This window comes from Lonchura striata, chromosome 15, assembly GCF_050655825.1.
Source record: "Lonchura striata isolate lonStrDom1 chromosome 15, ASM5065582v1, whole genome shotgun sequence".
NCBI lineage: Eukaryota > Metazoa > Chordata > Aves > Passeriformes > Estrildidae > Lonchura > Lonchura striata.
The window spans coordinates 8,493,890-8,513,536 of NC_140717.1; the positions used below are offsets into that span (position 1 = coordinate 8,493,890).

At 44.5% G+C, this 19,647-nt stretch overlaps 1 long non-coding RNA gene across 1 annotated transcript; it reads left to right on the forward strand.

Moving 5' to 3' along the window:
* Window positions 1-143: 143 nt before the first annotated feature.
* LOC146766003 (uncharacterized) lies at window positions 144-15,713 on the forward strand. The gene is made up of 3 exons (XR_014958660.1): window positions 144-267; window positions 12,125-12,286; window positions 14,180-15,713. It is a non-coding gene; the product is annotated as an uncharacterized LOC146766003 (long non-coding RNA).
* The last annotated feature ends 3,934 nt before the right edge of the window (window positions 15,714-19,647 follow it).

Consider the following 19,647-nt stretch of genomic DNA (forward strand, 5'->3'; position numbering starts at 1 on the left):
CCCCCCTGCAGCAGGGTCGGGGCTGCCTTTCCCCACACGTGAGCAGAGCCACTCCATCAGTGCAGCGAAGGTCCAGGCTGGTGGTGCCAGGGGGCTCACCTCAGCCTCTGGGGGCCGCTGGGGCTGCGGGGTGGTGCCTGGCCGATGGAGGGGGTGATGGCCGGCAGGGATGGGGCCGTGGGCTGGCCTGAGCTCTTCAAGCAAGGAAGCGCCCTGTGCGTCGGGGGGAGATCTGCGGGTGAGGAGCAGAGGAGGGGGCTGCCTAAGGCAAGTGTCCGTCCGTGTTGTCTTGTGTGTCAGACTTGATTAGATTTGGCTGGGGCAAGGCCTCCACGCTGCGAGGGGTGGGGTCTGGCCGGAGGGGCAGAGCCAGATCCTCCTTTTATGTGCTGCTGAAAAGTGTTCTTTGTTGTGGGGTTGGCTGTCTTTGTCCCTTTCTAGAAGCAGTGCCCCTTTCCCCGGGCTTCAGCCCCGGAGAGAGGTGAGCAACCCGGTCCTTTTGTGTCAAATCTGAGCTCTGCCTTGTGCCAGTGCTTGGGTGTTGCACTGACCACCCCAGGGGTCGAGAGAAGCATTTTTCCTGCTAGTTTGGAGTTGTTAATTTGAAACTGCATTCGGCAAGGATCCAGCAAGGTGTTAAGCTACTTTAAATCGGGACTTCCCCCCCCCCCCCCCCAAGTCCCTCCCCTGTTTCTTCAATCCTTTGTGAAAGGTTTAGAAGAACAACTGGAAACAGAAACTCAAATAAAATCTGCTCTTCCAGACCTTTCTGTAAACATGTCCCCTACAGACTGAATCTGCACTCAGCAATTTCCCATAGGGAAATTAAGACTTTGTTATTACAGTATTAATTTTGAGGAACATAACAGACTGGGATTAAGCAGCCCTTGGTTGACTTTATGAACCCCTAATGTCAGGGTCTGCTAATTGTCCACCCCCTACAAACTGCATACTCAAATCTTCCTGTACTGGAGAGCTGCAAGATGTATACCTCACAAACCAGAGAACTCAGTGGGTGTGAAGGTGGGTGTTCCAGAGAGCAATTTTCAGACCATGGATCCCAAGTCTGTCTCTCTGCCATGGGACAGACCTGGACTGAACTTGCAGCTCTGGCCCAGGACAGTGCACTGGCAATGCTGCATCGCTTCCCCGTCCTAAAGGCTTGGCTTGTCCAGCTGTCTGTTTGCCACCTTCTTGCCCATTGCATCTGCAACATACTGATCCCTATGCTGTGCTCTTTAAAGGGTTGTCATGCATCATTTTAGCTTGTCCAAGGCCAGTTGACAGGACAATGAAACAATTTGCAGATGACAACTGGGTTTATATTGACTATGTATATTTATTGCTTTGATTAAAATAACTTTAAGAGTACAGTAGCTGGAGGGCTGGCTATCTTTCTCTTAATATGACCCATCCCTGTGTTGCCTTTGGCAATATGAGAATGATGACTGATCTACAGATGCCTCCTCTGCAGACTAATGCTATCATTGCCCTCGGCATGCATAAAGGTTTGGCACTGCAGGGGTTAATAGCTGGAGAAGGGTGGAGGATTCTTCAGCCAAACCCAAACTGATTGCACCTGGTTTGCTCAACCTGTGTGTAAATGACACCGTGGTCTTCCCACCCCCACCCCAGCAAATGCCACAGGGGCTGCCAAGGTCTACGTGCAGGTAGGGCTGTGCGAGCAGGTGTGGGGCCTGCAGCGCTGGGAGGCTCCTGGCCCTGCCGCAGGAGCAGCCCCACCGTGCCAGTCACACACACGGCAGCCTTGGAAACTGCAACCACCTTGAGCCACTTGAAATTTGTAGCCTCCTGTTAAACACACATGTCAGCTACTGACAGACCTAAGCACGGTCTGTCCTCTAGAGTGGGGAAAGTGCAGTGTGGTAAGCATTTGTCTGGAGACGTGCTCAGTCCAGAGCTCTGACTGCTCTGTCTTTGTGCAGTGATGTGGCTCTGAGTTCCCAAGGCTGGGCAAGGCCCGCTCCTGTCTTTGCTCAGCTGTGCCTCTGGGACAGTGCTGGCTGAACATACAGAGAGTTGAAAGCAAGGGAATTGCTCACACATGTGAACATTGCTTAGCTGTCCTCAGGGAAGTAATGAAGGGTTCAGGTCCGTAGACCTGGGACTTGGAATTTAGTCTTTGGGAATTTAAAAGAATTTAGAGTCTTAGGGAATTGCTAATGAGGCAATGAATTTCTTATAGGAAACTAGTCTGGAAGTGTGTTCAGGGAAATTAGGCTTCTTTAAGTATGGGTGCCCTGTGCAGCAGTGAAAATGATCACTATCATGCAATAGAGGGGCCAAAATTATTCACATTTATTCTCTCTTCCCCCACCCTGACTCCAGGTGGAGCCAGTCCTTTCTTTTCCAGTTCATGCTTACAAAGACAGTTGTCACTGGGTCATCCCGCTCTGCAGAGCCCATACTTTTTTATGTGTCAACCAAGATATCATTTATTTCTTGCTCTGTGTCCACTCTTTAGACCAAGCATGTATCTGTGGGTGTAAACAAGACTGTTCTGCTAAATGTAAAGTTCTGCTCAGCTCTAGTGGAGGGAGTTTAGTCCAGAGCTCCCAAAGGCTGACCTGCATATGGGTTTTCTTTGGCATTGTATAAAGACTCTGAGGTGAGTGGTAAGGGCTGGGGAGATTCCATGTTGTGGCCCAGCTGGCGTGTGCAGCCACAAATAATAATTAATTGGCTCTTTAAGAAGTCTTGCAAACTCTTTTTTTTTGTCTGTCTGTCTTAAGCTCCTTTTAATTAACTTCAGTCATGTCCCAACACATCATCTTGGCTGAATCATACACCTCACTGTGCCAGTTTTTTGCATTCCTGAAATACACAGGCCGCCAGTGTTGCGAATGCAGCTTGGAGGCAGCGGCTCAGAGGAAGTCAGGCAACTCTCCTGGAACTCTGAAATTTTCAGGAACTGTTGTGACATCGAGAGACAAAGCAGACCAGCCTCTGCTTCAAACTCCTGTGCTGCCCAATTCCCAACAGTGTTGCTGGCTTGCACTTTACCCGTTGACTCAAGGAGCAGGCACCTGTGTACAAGCAGCTTTGTTCCTTCAGAAAGCCCCTTATTCGGGTTACAGTGCTTGGGGCATAGAGCCTTTTTTCCCTATTCAAGAGCTTGTTTCTTTGTCACACTTCTTATTGCAAAGGGTCAGCTTTCAAGATTGTAGGGCATGTTAACAAGATACTCAGGCATACTTAGTCACCAAACAAAGTCTGTGTGGCAGCGGGACAAACTTGTGTCTCTTCACTGGAAAGCTTTGGGCCTAGTCCATGGATCATTTCCTTTTTTCAAGAAATTTGGGGTTCAGGAATGTCTATGGTATTATAACCTGTCTGTGCTCTCAACAGTGCTGGTAGAAATAATGCCATGTTTCCACTGACTCAAAGCTGTACTCATAGCTTTTGTCCGTTGATCTATTTGAAGCTGGGGACTTCTGCATTTGATATCTCAGACTCAATCTTAGCACTCTGTTTAACAATATGTTTAATTAACTGAAAATAAGGGAGGTCTTTTTGTGGTCTCTTGGTACATGTTTAATGAGTGTAGTTTTAATCATGGAGTTGTCCAACTAGGGCAAAAAAAAGAGTGTTAACATTCAGTGGTTAACAGCAGCTTTTAAAGAAAGGGAGTGCAGCATTACAGTGGTGAGGATCTTTATCCATTTGAATAATGTATACTACTGTATTCTTCATTCCAAAGCATTTCTTGAAACAAGTTTGGAATCAGTCTCCAAATAAAATTATCATATTTTAAAAAAGGGGAATTTATTCAGGATACTTCTGTGATCTGTGCCGAGGAATAAAGAACTGCAATTTGCCTTCTGCCCTAATGAGATAGGAGACAAGGCATTATGATAGCAGCTTCAGGTGGTGTGCCCCAGGCTGCAGGTGAGGAGCCATAAGTTGTCAGAAAACTCTATTTCAGCAATTCTTCTGTTTCTGTAGCAGCTCCAGGAATGACTACTCAAAGATTGCTGCTGTGTTGCACACTGGACTGTTTTCATGGCAATTTTTTAAAAGATGTGAGGGAAAACATATATGATAGCTGAGAAAAAGCAAAGAGGAAAAAGTGCCTCAGTCTTTTGGGAAAGCAAAGGAAAACCACAAAAGACAATTTCCAGCAAGCATCAGGTTGGAGCATGGTAGCAACATCTGGATTGCTGAGGGCTGTACAGAAGCACTAAAGATGCAGGCACATTGCAAATGGATAAGAAGCAGGAGCAGCATTCAGTAGTGATCAAGAAAGTAAAACAAAACTGAAAATGCTGAAGAATGCCTCCTCAGTCCTGTGGAACTCAGTCTAATTCCCTCTGTATCTGGTGCATGATGTGTCACTGTGTGTACAGACTCTGACCCAGCTGCACCAGCTCTAAGGTGATGTAGGAGTTGCTTCTGTTGAAAAGAAAACTTGTTAGAAGTGAAATAGCAAAATACCTGACAGCAAAAAAGAGAGAACTTAATGAGCTGTTAGGGGGGACACTCAATTTTGTTCCCTGTTCAGGAATTAAGAGTCTGCTGAGACACAAAGGATTTGGGTCTTTTCAGTTGCAGCCTTAAGGAAAGACCAGGTATGCTACAGTGGGTAAGTTCAGGAATATATTTCCTCTGACATACTTTGGAACTAACGATTTGTTTTTAAGGAGCACATTAGTCACTGCTTCCCAGGGAGAACATTGCCATGCATCTGGATGCTACCAGACCTGAGGGAATGTTCACTCCAGGCACACAGAAAATTGCAACCCTAGAATGGGTTGGACCCCAAAAGAGAAGGCTGCCATACCAAAAGCACATGACTTTAACAAGAGGGTTATAAAAAACTCCTGTCAAGGATGTTGCGATAGTATTTTTCCTGAATTTCTTCCTCTCGTGAATAGTAAACACTGGTTTCTAAAGCCCTTACTGGGCACCTGTCCCACAAGAAGTGCTAGAACAGCAAAATTGAAGTGTGCTGTCAGAGAGAGAAGGCTGGACTTGGCCTTGAGCCACTGACAGCCTGTTTAATTCACTCAGTGAGGTGCAGGAGGAGAAAAGGAAAACTGAGTCACTGGTTGTTAGAAATTATGAAAACAACTACCAGGACCTGCTCAGAAAGATCCATTGGTAGGTAATGTGCCTTTTCTCTGTGTAGGGGCAAGGCTACAGATCATCACCAAGTGTCATTAAACTAATCATACTGTGATTTGTATGATTTTTGGTGTGTTTTTAATACAGTCACATATTTTCAGCTATGATTTTCTTCCGACTAAAACCACTTAACCCGAGGAAAACTATGAATCAAATGTTGTTTATCGTGCGGATCTGGTGTCATACATGTGTTTATAACCAAAAATATGTGCATTTTTGAAGTGAAGGAGTTAAAATAGCTCTCTTTCATACTAAGTGAAGAAGTGAAGAACCCATGCCACTCACTGATCCGGGAAGATAATAAGATCCTTGTACTAAAGTTTGGGATTGCACAACACAAAAAGTAACCAGTGGTAGGGAAAAAAAGAAAGCATATAGCTCTCAGAACAGTGTGTGCTGACCAGCCAGCAGCTGCCTTTGGAGAGCTGACTGGGCAGCTACAGGCTTGCTGACTTCTTCCAGCATGGTTGTTCCATAAAATAGTTACTGGCTCTGCTTCCTTGTGTTCCCCATGGCCCCTACAGGGATCCCCTGTGTGTACATGGTGTGACTCACAGTACAGAAAAGGCTGCAAAGCTCTGCTTCCCTGTGTTTTTCTGTCTGCTTCCACCTGAAAAGGGTTCTCAGATGTTCTGCATGGTTGTGTACCAGGCAGTTTTCAGCCTATGTTTCCATTTCCAAGGGACTTCAAAAGCGGAAGATACTCCCATTAATGTTTTGCATGATAACAAGTTAGGCAAGCATCATTTTTGGATGCAGTTGATGGAAGACTGGTTACTGCCACTGCCAAGTGGGAGTATAAGTTGAGACTATCAAATGATGTCTGTTGTATTAAATGCTTTGTTATATTTCCGGCTTGGAAAATTATGCGTGTGTCAGACAGAGCTTTCTGTTCTGGCATTAAAGCAATCTTGGCACCCGGTGAAAACTGTTTACTTTAAAAGCTTTATTTTAAATATAGTTTTGGAACACACTTGGAAATGTCTGCAAATCAACAGTACCAGACAAGAGACTAAAGCACTGTTTCCTTAATTCTTGTGTCCTTTGAAATACCTTAATCTGCTTTGCTTTGTGTGAGTCGCTTCTGGTTTGTGCGTGATTTATTCACACATTGTTTCTTCCTGAATTGGACAGTAGTAGCTGAAAGACAGGTAGGAGCCAACAGCACAAAAGAACATAATGCACAGCACCATTTAAAGTATTTTTAGTATTATTTAACCCTTTTTTGTGCTATACGACTGATGCAAGGAGAACATGTTCTACCTTGCCGAGCAGCCAACAGAGACAGCCTGTGTTAGGATCCTGAAGGGCACTCTCCAGTCTGCTGCAAAGCCAGTGGACATGCCAACATGCAGTGCCATTAATTTCCAGCTAGCAGAAAAGCTCTTTAGAGTGCCAAGCATGACGCCAGAATACAAAACACTTCATTCATCAAAGCCATAAGTAAGAAATTCTGTGTTTTTGGTTTTAGAAGTAACTTTTGTACATTTATGACTTTTTCCACATTAAACATCATTTATGGTTTGGAAATTGTTCAGGCAAGAGGCATGTGGTTTCTCCTCCTGAATATCAACAGCAGTTTTGCTAGGTTCAGTCTCTATTTTTTATTGACTTTTTTTGGCTTTTCATTTATCTTTTGGGTGGACATTTTTGGAGCAAACTGCCTCAAGGAGAACCCATAACCTTCTTTCTAAATGAAGACTAAATGATCTGTGTAAGGTGAAGAAGATTACTTTGGTATAGAGAATTTGGGTTCAGAGCCATACTTTTGCAAAGTATCTGGTGAAGAAATACTTTTTCTGAGATGTTCCCTCATCAGAGCAGTTGCTGGAACAAATTGAGAAGCAGGAATTTTACACCTGCACTTTGAGACATAAGTTGATAGGTTTTTCCACAGGCAATGTGAGAAGTTATGGAGAAGCTGTTAAATTTTCAGTTAATTCTATTTGTGCTGAATGAATGGTAAAGGGCTAACTCAAAATCTTGGTTTGTGATCTAGGAAATTTATAAATTACAAATCATACAGAGATTTCAAGACCCTCCTTCTTCAGGCCTTTCTATGCATAACTGCCACATTTCAAGGGAGAGTGGATGAAATTACATAAATATATTTTCTGTGTGCATCAAAGCAAAGGTGACTGCATGGATTGGATGTGCTTTTGTTCCTGCAACAGTTTAGATTCTAGTGCTAATTCTTTCTTTAGCTGGCCAGGAAGGACAGAATTTAGAAACTAATGCTGGCTTTTATCTTTCTGTATTCAAAGCTCCGTCCAAAAGAACAACATGTAAATGCGCTGTGGGGGTCCAGTTCTGCTCCTTGCTTAGTCCAGTTACTCCACTGAGTCATGACAAACAAATGCTGTGGGGTGTGTGGATGCAGTGACAGATACTACAGTGCACAAACTCCCAGAGCTGCTGCAAGCTCTAAATTGATGCCTTTGTGATTCTCGGGTTTATAAGGATCTAAAAATTGCGCTGCTGGGCCACACCACTGTGCTGCTTCCATCCAGCCACAGGTTTTGTCTCTAGAAGGGGTAGCAGGAAATGCTATTTACAGGCAGCTTTCAAACCTGCCCCTTGCCTGGGGTACACTCACACTTCTCAGGAGCTGACTCGTGTCTGTCAAGAGAAGCTCCTGTTGTCCTCTTCCCAGAATCCCTGATCTGGAGTTTTGTGTTCCAATTGTTCCTGATGATTAGAGACCACCTTTCTGCCATCACATGGGATAGCAGTCAGAGGGAGTCCCTGCTGTCTTTCCTGATATGTACTACCAAGAAAAAGGGCCTCGAATAGAGGTCTTCTTTTATTTCCCTGCTCCCGCCTGAAGGAGGAATAAAGAAAGATATACCCCATGATACATTAGAGGAGTTTTGTTCACTCTTTGACCCTTTGCATCCTGGCCCAGTGACTTCTAGTACTGAGTGCCTCTGTGTCTATTCTGGTGCAGTGATCTTTGAGGCTGAAGTTTGTGAAAGCTCCCTCTAGCAAAAGCCTGCGTAAAGTTGCCTGGAGCATACAGCAAATGATGCCTAGAACCTCTGGAATCTGGGACAGAAGCCTGCTTGGAGGGAAAGAATGTTGCAGCTATATTTAAAAAAAAAATGATTCCTGTTTAGTGTTTGCCTGTATTCTTCCATTACCTGACCATGGGTATCCATCTGTCTGGTTTGTGCAAAGAGCAGCGCTAAATTTCAAGGAGAGAAAATACATTTTTTAACAAATTCTTTGGTTTGTTTTCCTCACTTGCCTGAACTTTTGCATGTGCCTTGTATGCCAGCTGTTTCTGCAAGTCTAATATGCCTCTGTTTATAAACCTAGCTCTCTGGCCTTCCATAGCAGAACAGCCTGTAACAGCAGGGTTTCATTCCTGTCCTCCCAGGTCAGGACCACAAGCCTACGCGTGGTGGTGCAAGCTCTCCTAGCTCAGTCTCCAGCTTGATTTGTGATGGTTTCCCAATAATGGGAAGAGATTATGAAATCAAAGAAAGGTGCACAGATGGAGAAAGATATCTCAGGGCTGCCAGAACAGCTGTTTGAGATCTCTAAATCAGATGGAGACAGAACTCCACCACCCTCAGCTTCCCCACCCTCAACCAGGACATCTCCCTTGTGCAAAGCAAAACCAGCCCCACCCCAGCCATGCCATTTTAGCTAATGGCCTAGTTAATAAATGGCAAATTCCAAGGGTAATCCTGTCAAAGCCTTCCTCACATCCTCAATTGATAATATTAACCACAAAGTGCTCCCCTGCTCATCTGATTAATACCAGAAGAATTCTACTTGATTAGATTATTACTGAAGGGAAATGTAGGAAAGATAAATATTCCAGGGAAAAAGAGGTTTTAGACAAGGGGGAAGTCCAGAGTGTCCATGGTTTGAAAAGCTTTTCACCTTGTGGGGAGAGAGAGGTTTGTGATTATCTTCTGCTCCCCAACAACCCTTGCAAAGGATGCATGTCCCAGCCCTGCTTTGCCTGTAGCTCATTCATATCATGTTGATGTGAGCAGTGTAAGCCAGGCAAGAGCCTACATCTTTGAAGGGCTGCAGACTTTAAATGTAAAGGCATAATGGCAGAGACCCACATAATTGTTCCCTTGAAAAGTCTGGCAAGGTCAAATTGGTGCAATTTTTGGGCTCTTGGCAGAGAACTGAGAGTGGAGGGAGGAGCAGGAGTTTTTTCCCATCTTGTCTCTACTGTAGTCCTTCCCTGGAAAAGCTGGCATAGCAGTTTGGAGGCTGGGTAAGAAATACAGTATTTTGGGAAAGATACTGGGCTGCTGCCCTCTTACCCTTTCCCACCCTGTCCAGAACTGTGGTTCTTAGTTACCTTCTGTTGAGATGTCAGCCAGTCATACTTCTCAAACTGCCTTTAGATTCAGACAGGCATCACAAGATTCCTTACACATGGGCTTTTAAGTATCTATCATCCTGCAGACTTCTGGAAATGGTGGGGGGAGGGGGTGTCTTTTTAAAGGAATGTCAAAATTGTGATACAGAAAATGAGTAGAGCAGTTCTTCATCCCTCTTTTCTGATGCTGCCTTTGATAGCTCTGCTGCCTGCATCCTTGCTTCTTTGTTACTGGGAAGTGCAACAAGGTTTGGTCATGTAGATATGATCAGAACAGGAGCAAATACTTGGACACACCTGAGTGGTTTGCTGTGTGTTTCCCTGGCAGCTCTCTAAAACTGGAATCTGCTTTGCTGATCAGAGCAGGCATTAATGGGAAAAAGACATGGGGAGGAGATAAAAGACAAAAAGGTTTTTGGAGTTGGATATGATTAGCTGATTTGTATAAATAGTTGTTGGGAGGAATAAAGAGGACAGAGACAGACTCTTAGTGATTTCTACTGTAAGGGTGTTTGAACATAGGAACTGTTTGCCAGAGAGGCTGTGGAGTCTCCATCCTGAGAGGTAATCCAAAGTCCAACTGGACTGTTCTCAACACGCTGTAGTTGAGCCTGTTGTGAGCAAGGGGGATGGACTAGATGATCTTCAGAGCTGCCTCCAGTCTCAGCAATTCTGTGATCCTGTAAGCACACTTGCAAAATACATGTCAGAGGGTAGTTGGGATAAGCTGGCTTGGGAGGTGAATCTAGCTTTGGAAGTTCTCACGGGTCCCTGGAAATACCATAGTTGAAAGCAGCTTTCCATATTTTGGGTTTTTTTTCCAGGCCATGTGAAACAGCCTGCAGACTAATTGATACTCTCATCTGGGGAGAAGGGTGAGCTGTAGTACTGCAGCAAAGTCTCTGGAGAGAAGAAATTTTTAAGCTACCCCAGTTATTTCAGATAATTTTGCATGTAGCTACACTTCAGCCCCTGCCTTAAAATATGGGGCTGTGCCATTCTCTCTCGCATAACAAGCTTGGCATTTGCCTGAAGATATGAGAAGACCATCTAGGAGGTTTAGAAGGGGAGAACTGAGAGAGCCTGGCACTCTTAAACAAGAAGAATGAAGGAGAAATGTGATAACATCATGGAGTAATAAAGGGCTGGAGAGACAATACAGATAATACAAGGAGAATGGGTATAATTTGTGCTCCATGTCCAGAACATATGGGATAAAATTTTGAGATTTTTTAGCTACAGCAAAGGTTTTCTTTTGGAAAAGAAAACCTTTATAGCAGTAAAAAATAATAAGGAATAAAGTGAAAAGATGGCTGTGGGGGTCTATGAAGGAAATATTTAAAACAGTATAAAAATTTCAGTCAAGAATGGCAAACAGAGCTGACCTGCCTTGGGGCAAGCAGATGGATAGACCAGAAAGTCTTTCTGTCCTCTGTGACAGCTTCTGTGACTCCCTAAGCAGTGGGAGTTCATATGCAGCAGAGAGCTTGCCTGCAGGAAGAAGTTACTCTTAATGCCCCCGCTCTAGTTTCTAAGTCTTAAAAAGCAAGAGAAATTCATTTACCTTGTGGTTTTCTGACCCTTTGACTGTCTCACAAGGTATGATGCACCATCTTTTGTAGCTTTTCACATCTGATGATGTCACAAAGTTCAGTGCTAGTCCTGGGTCCAGCCCTGCTCTTTGCAGGGAAGCTCAGTACCAGAATTGGCCTTTTTGTTGTTATTCTATTCGTGGTTGTTCTTCTTCCTTGTCAATAGCCTGTCTAAAAGACCTGTGCCCTGCAATCATATAATTTACTGCCAACATCAACATGTGTAAAAAGTGGCTCCTAACCTGAAGCAATTCCTTAGGAGAGGGCGTGTGGTGGAAAGGCAGGCAATCTCCCTGGAGTGAGAGAGGCAACCACTGCTTGTTAACTGATCTTGTGGAAGGAGGGGAAATAAGCTGATAAAAATATTAAAAGGTCATAATGCAGAATAATTTGGGCATCAATTCCTGTACAAGAAACCTTTGTAATCCACCAAAAGCCTTTAAATCTTGATCTGACACATCCATAGAGAATTCTCCATCAAATATGTCTTATTCCCTTCCTACTTGCACCCTTCCACACCCTGTCCCAGACCACAGATAACATTTTTAGTCATGCTCTGAGTAAGCAAGAGGGAATAGATCCCACTGGTAAAGCAGGCAGCTGGGGAGATGAAGTTTATTGCTTTAAAACATCTTCTCCAGAACCTTTCTGGCTTCAAAATCAGCTTTGGGAATTCACTAGCAGCTGAACAGGGATTTTTAGGCTTTCGCTGAGTTCTAAATTGTGAAACCAAAATCCCTGAGGATAAAAAGTTTGCAAGTCTCCCTCAGCCTCCAGGTCATAGCACCTTTTCAGCCCATCTCTCATTTGCTCCTTCAGAGGAAGGCACTGGCTTCAGCAGTCTTCTGCTTTCTGCAGCCTGTGCTTTAGAGGCGCCTTCTCAAGTGTGGGTGAACCTCACACTGCCCTGGAGAGCCAAACCCTGTAACGTGCTGAGAGAGCAGACTCTCTGCTCCTGGCATTTCTTTATACTCAGCCCACAGCCATTCCCTTTCTGAGAAACCTAACCACTCTGTGTCCTTTGTTCCCTCCCTCTCAGCTCCCTGGACACATCTACTGCCATGAGATGTCTCAGCCAAGGATTTGGAGCCAAGATACAAAGGAAATGCTTTAACCAGATGTGTGCCCATGCCTGTGACACTGAATTTTCAGATGCTGGTATTTAAAAAGATTGCCATCACCCCTGCCTCCCAGCAGCAAGGTGAGTAATGGGTGGGACAGCAGCCTATCCAGAAAAACACCTATTTTTCAAATGGAAGCAGAGGAGGTTATAATTCGACTGCAAAAATTTGCTCCAGGCTGAAAACTTGGCAAACAAAAGCTTAGCTTAGGAGTGATTTAAAAGGAAACAACAAAAAAGCATTAAATAAATCAGGGCAGTCATTTTGGGTGGAGATGAGGGTCCAGAGCTTAAAGATCATTCTTGAGTGGGGGAGGAGAAGGAACAGCTCAAGACAGAGTTGCATTTGGCTCTCAGCCCTACTATAACTAAGCCTTTCAAAGCCAGGAGAATAAACTTAATACAAGTCCAGTCCCTAACCCTTTTGTCAGAGGAAAGCAAGGCCCCATGTACTCTTTAAGGTAGAGTGAAAGCAGATATGATGTAATTAGTTGAATTCTTCCTATTGCCACTTTCTAAATATGGATTTCCCTGTACTTGAAACTCTAAAAGCACATCAAGTCATTAAGACTCAGTTTGCCCAAGAGGCAAAGAGGGGCAACCCTTGCCTTCAGCATTATGACTGTTCTCAGGCCCTCTCTCACTCTGTGCCATACCACGCCTGTTGCTCAGCATCCATGCCATTTTTGCCTTCAGCATTGCACAAAGCCACTCCATAACAAGCTGGAGACCTGAACAAGAGGATGATTGCTCTTTGCAGCTTTTATATGGGGCTTGTTCACAGTCCTAGGCTGACAATCTGAGAGGAAGAGGTGGCTAGCTGCATAGCAGCAGAGACCAGGATATCTCTAGAGGGAAGGCTTTTCCAGACCATTATCTAATGTCTGAAAGGAGGGGAAAGAAGCTGATAAAAACATGTGCTGCAAACATGGTTGGCAGCACACTGGGCACAGGCCTTGAGAGACAAAGACAAGGCCCAGCCAGTTCCCCTGCCTTTTGTTGACTCCAGACCCCTGGGCCCCTGCAGCCTGTATGCCCATGCATAATTGCATTGCAGACTCCCTTTGTAGTGCTGTGACTGGGAGATTTTCCTGATGGTCTGGAGCCTCCACACATCATGTTAGGGAGAAAAGTGTAATGGTGGCATTCTAGACAAACTCCTCAACCTACGGAAAAGGACTTTACAGTGGAGTGGGTTAAACACTGGAACAGGTAGTTCAACTAGAGTTGAACTTTGCACATTTTCAGAACTCAATTGGATAAGGACTAGAGCTACCTGACATAGCTTTGCTAACTCTTCCTATTGCTATGCACACTTCTAAAACAGCCATCCCCATGGCTGCCTGATGGAGTGCTTTGGCTGTAACAGGTACCACCAAAGAACAACAGGCTAAATGAACGATCAAAGACTCCCTCCCACTGCATGGTTACACTCCCATGTTTGATTCCATCAGCTTAAAGTGACACAGGCAGTCATGGTTTAGATGGGATGCTACTTAATTTTGCTCAGAAGAGGCCTTCTTTGAAGGGCAACACAATTTAAACCTCTCTGGTTTTGTAACAGGCTTCATAGTTTGCTTGCAAATATTTTTGTATGCACTCACAGATCATCCCTTCAAGCATCTCGAGGCTGTCTGAAGAACTTAGTGCTTTCCAGCAGCTGACAGTGCCTTGTTTTGCTTCATATAAAAGAAATGCACTTTAATTCTTCCTTTCTCCAGCCTTAATGAGGCAGGGAGAACCAGTCACTACACAAAATTTTAGAAATAGGTCTTTTTGTTCAGAAGGCTTGGAGAAACTTTGTGCTTTGCTTTGTACTTGCAATATTAAGAGATCTCTTACCTTTACTGCTATACTGTATGATTTGAGATCAGGTTGTCAAAGCATCACCTTTCTGAATATCTCAGTAAACTCACTGAGATGTCAAGGAGGGCTGTTCAAGATGCTGATGCTTTCATGTATTGCCTTTTCTAGGGAAGACTGAAGCCATAGAGCATGGGATCCAACTCTTCTTCTAGCTACCCAAGGGCAGTAAAAACACCTACAGCTGCTCTGGAGCACTGGAACTTCCAGTTGTATATGTTTTCAGGGCACAAGCCACCTCAGGAAAGCTGCTTTTCAAAAGGTATGTCATCTCTTGTTTAGACTAGAAAACTGAAAAGGGAAAAAAAGAAAAACATTTAGATTTGGCATCAAAACAAAGCGAATCTTTCTTTTCCCTAAGCTTTTTTAATTGTGCTTCATGCAAAAGAAAATGACACTGTAAAAATGAATGGGGATTAAGTTAAAGACAAGGTCCTGGCATTGGAGATAAGGTTAAATCAGAGCCCAGCAGAAAGAATATGACAGTGGAAGAAGTATAACAAGTTCATTTTATGTGCCACTGTGTCATGCTTCCCTTTGTTGCTCAAGAATGTTGCTTCACTGGTTCCTAGGGGTGTGAAAGAGCCATGCTGCTGGGATGGTGTGACCCACAGACTGCATGAGCTACTATTGGGCTACCTTTTTATCTGGAAATTGTTGTTTTACTTGTATTACCGTTTTACTGTGGACCAGGAACTAGTCTGGGCTTTGTAGTCAGAGGTCTTCTGTAGTATGCCAGCTGGTGGAGCAGTACTGTGCAGGGCAAAAGTGCAATGAGCACAGGTGGGCACTCCAGCTGAGTCAAGGGAAGTCAGCTTGCCTCTGCAGAAAGCATTCACAGTGGTCAGGAGGTTTGAAAGGTGCCCATCTTGTAAGAAGCTCAGAAGTATAAGCCAAATGCTCTTTAAAATAATGTAGATCCCTCTGACCTTTGCTTTCAAATTGAGGAAGCGGGACAAGATACTCACAGACTGTATTGTGTGTACACATATACAGCAAAGGACAGGAGGAACCTCATATCCCTTGTCAGGAGGGGGAGTTTGTGACAAGCCCTGGTAGATACACACCTCCCCACTGGGAGCAAAGCTGTGCAGCCAGGCTAGGGCAGAGCTTACACCAAGGGCTGGAATCTCTCCCTCCTGCCAGTGTTTGTACACATCCTAAACTGCTACTGCATAATCTGGTGTGAATCCTGAGACTGGAAGAGCCAGCTGGTAGGTCTGCACTGCACTGGAGACTGGAAGAGCCAGCTGGTAGGTCTGCACTGCACTGCTACAGAGCTTTAAGCCTGCTTGCTTTCCTTCCTCTCCTCCAGTTCCCACTGCAACCCCAGTCCTGCGACAAAGACTCCCACTGAAAAGCAAAGAAGTAGCTATAGCGAAAGATTCCTGAGTTGCTGCCCACATCAGCTGCTGCTGCAGGCTGTGGCTTGTGTGATGGCAGCAATGATTCAATTCCATGATTTTTGAATCCTTCCTCTTACGGCACTAAGTCCTTTGTGTGGACCTTCTTAAACCAGTTAGAGTAGCCAGGAACTGATCAATGTAAATTTATAAAAGAAATGGAGGCAGAACTCTGCTTCCCGTCTCTTTTTCTCTACCTAGAGGCACAGTACCCAGCTGGTTGTTAGCCCAACCCTACACAGAAAAAAATAAATTAAAAAATAATAAATGCTCAGCCTCCTCCATCATTTGATATGCCCTTTGTGATTACAAAGCCTGTTCTGAAGCATCTCTGTGTGAGCTCCAAGTAAGTCCATTGTAACTTCTCCTTCTACCACTTCCAGCATAAAAGACACTTTATAGGTCTTTGCTCTACAGGACCACACTTCACATGTAAAGGACTCAGAAAAGGCAAGGTAGGACTCCTGTAACAGCTGTAACTCAGATGTTTTTGCACACATATTATTTTTAGTTAATATAGATGGTGTTAACATTAATGCCTTAACCCTTGAGGAAGCTAGCTAATTTCCAGGTCGATATGGCCAGGGAGCTGGCTAACTTCCAGTGTTTTGGGGAGAGAGCCAAGAAGTGCAATGCCAGGGTGTTTCTGGCTGCTGGTGTTCCTGAGTGGACCACATCCGGGCCTGCACTTCATCCTGGGTTTCCAGCACTGCCTGCCACCCCACCACCCTCTGTGTGCACCACGGGCTAAAGTGTCTTTAACAGCAGGGCTGCCATTACCAAGCTGTAGCTGCATGTTCTGATACTGTCACCCAAAATGCCTAGAAGGGTACAAACTGGCAGCTTATTAACTGAGCTGTACAAGGCTGGCAGCTTACAAACAACAGCCACCATGGTCTAGGAGTTTATGTGAGTAAGATGTAGCAAAACAGTGACACCATCACCCATACATGTTGTTACTGAAACATGGGTCTAACCAGGAAAAGGCTGTGGCAAGCAGGCAGGACAGGAAAAGGAGGGAAGGGGATTTCAAACACTGCAGCCCAGAGAAAGAAAACCTTGCATTTGTGTTTACGTCAGTAGCCTGTCTGTGTGCTGACCCCAGGCTCACCTGAGCCTTGGCAAAGCTCCCCTTTGTTCTGTGTTGGCGTTGAGAATCCAGAGTTATCCACTACTTTGTGACCCATTCCACCCAGACAGCCTGCCCATGATTGCTTCATAAAGCAAGACCAGGAATCAAAAACAGGGCATGTTTCCTGAGCAGAGATGGAAAACAGCTGTGCTGGAAAAAAGGAGGGGTTTTCTGGCTGAGCAGTGGAAAATACAGATCAAGGCCTGGTTGTGCAATCTTCTCTGGCTGTCCTTTGGCTGCTATTGTGGCAAGGGGACCAGCTGCACTTGGCAGGAGGCTGCTGCCCGGTGATAGGGGTAGCAAGAGCCTCTGGTGACAAGGCTAGAAACCCAGAGCTGAGTTCTGCACGTTTTACAGATGCTTGGGAGACTGAAAACTGACATCTGGTGATGCTGCTCTCACCACTGTCCTGCAGTCAGTCAGATCTGTCTGGCCAGTCCCAGATGGTGTTTGAATGGCCAGGCCTGTTACTGCAAAGGCACAGAGCTCTGTAGGGCTGCAGAACAGCAGCATCTACCCAGGTGTGAAACTCAGTTCTGCCTAGTGCTCATAAAGTGCTCCCTGCAGCCAGAGCCAGAGGATGTGGTTATGTTGTCTGGCCAGGTTCCTGTGTCTGAATCCCCAGGGCCTGACTGGGGACTGTGAAGGGAGACTGACCAAAAGATCTTAGAGCTAGAATCTGCTGTGCTACTGCTGTCCTCTGAAATCAAGAAAAGGCTGTGTCTTGATTTTACTAGTCTAAAATGCTGCTTGCTTCAAGCATGGCTTCTGGAAGAGTTCCTAATTTTTATCAAATTCAAATCTCTAATGAAAAGTAAAGGAACCAGCTGAATCTGATCGAGAGACAAGGGGTGCGGGATTCTGTCTGTTTTTTAAAAATCTAATTATTGTGTACAAGAAGGAGAGAATGGGCAAGAACAGAGAGGGAAGAATTAGGCCTTTGCTTCAGAGCCAAATTATCAAAAAAATCATCCTCTTCTGCTGAGAGAGCCCTGCAATAACATCTCTCCTCACTAAAAAGAAAGGGGCACAATGATGAGAAGGCAGAAGCAAAGGAAGTAGGCAGCACCATGAATCACCTCCTGGGCTGATACATGCCAGCTACATTGGTCTCTGTTCTTAGCACCTGGAACAGCAGAAGACAGTATGATGGATGTTCTTTACTCTGCAGTGTTAAGAGCTGTGGCTGCACTGTAACTGCAGGGAGATCATGCTTTCTTACAACTGGCTCAGCTACTGAGCTGAAACATATGGATCCAAACCTTGCTCTGCAGCAGCTTCCAACAGTGTTCATCACTAAGACAGCACAACTGCAGGGCAAAAAAGGCAAACCCAAAACTGATCACTGCTACAGAGCCATGAAGGGAAGGAAGGAAGGAAGATGTGATATGGTGACCTGTAGCAGGGAGGAAACTGCAGAATTTAAGCAAGAGCAGTGCCCAGAGGAGGTGCAGAGAGAAGCAATTTTGTTCCAGATAGCAAACTGGAGTATTTATGGTTCTGAGCTGGGAGCTGAATGTGATAAACACATCCCATGGAAGGGGTGAGAGACTTAAGGCTCGGCTGAAAGCAGCCAACCTCTCCTGTGGAAGATCCAGTTTGATTCTTCAGGTGCAGTTTATGGGGGACTGCAGGAGCTGCCTCCCACAGCACAAGGAAAGAACAAGACAAAGAACAATGCATTTTGCTATGGCAGTGCACCTGCTTTAACTATTACTGGTTTAAGCCAGGTCACACTAAACTTGGTACACAGCAGGCTGTGACAAGTGCACACAAAATCAATTTGCTAAAACCTGGACAACTTTGCAAGACATCCAGACAAACAAAATTAATAGTAAGTAACTGCTTCAGCAGTCTTAGGCCTTTTGAAAATGTAGTATTACTTGCAGATGAAATCTCTAGTGCTTCAGTTTATTTTCAATACAAAGCAGGATAAAGGCATATTTTAGAAATAATTTTCAAAGTCAGATGCTAGTCTTTCGGCCTTCACTGACCTGAAATTATTCTTTACTAAAAAAATTTCCTTCCTTTTGAACTTCTTAACGTGGTACCAGTCATGATGATTCTTTTGAAACAAACAAACATTCTCCATCTTTATCTACTCAGCAGAGTCCAAATGGGACCTCAACAGCGGCTAAAACAAAATCTCATTAAAAAAAAGTTGTTCCCATGGAAAAGTTCCAATTTTGGTGAAATATTTCCTACAAAAAGCAAAAACCAAACCTATTCAAAGGTTTGACCCAATATCTGCTCTTCAAGAGGGAGAAGGGTAGTGGAGAGGAAGCAAGCGAGTGTGGCTTTGGGAGAAAAGAAATCCTACCAATAAACGGGGGTAATGAAAGCAGAGAGAAGAAAGTACAAATTCCCAGGCATTCCAGACATATCTGGTATCCTTTACATCCTGCACTCTGCACTTCAGTTGTACATATTTCAATGTTCCACTGCAGAGGCAGCTGTATTTCAGTTGGGAGTTACTGTATTAAGAGTTTTGTATAGTTGTTACAAGATCTTATGAGATGAAAAGGAGCTGACCACGGCAAAGAAAGTAAAATAGAACATGCAATCTTTTAACTATGCTAGAAACCACTTATGCCACAGAGAAACGGGAGCCAGGAAGCAAAAACTTCCAGAAGAAATTAGAAATAAAAGGGAAAAACCAGAAAAAATTACTGGTAGCTGGGAAAAGACTGCAGCCTCATTACCACATCCGAGATGTTGAAAAACAGCCTCTGGTTTTCTGTAGCTCTTCATCTGTTTTTCTGTTCATTTTTGTCCTTCTCTTTAACCTTCCTGGGTAAAACACATCTCCAAGGACAAATAAAAATTATTTTCTTGCCAGTGCTGCTGACTTTGCAACCTGTCAGAAAACTGACTAAACTTGAGGCTCCTTCAGTCAGTCACTTTAAAATATAGTCAGCATTGTGTTAAAAGAAAAAAATGAACTATATGAATTCAACACCAGGGTTACTCTGCTGCATATTACAGCATTCTACCAGGCTCTGGGAGAAACAGCACTGAGCTGTGAATCAACTGAGCTGATGAGT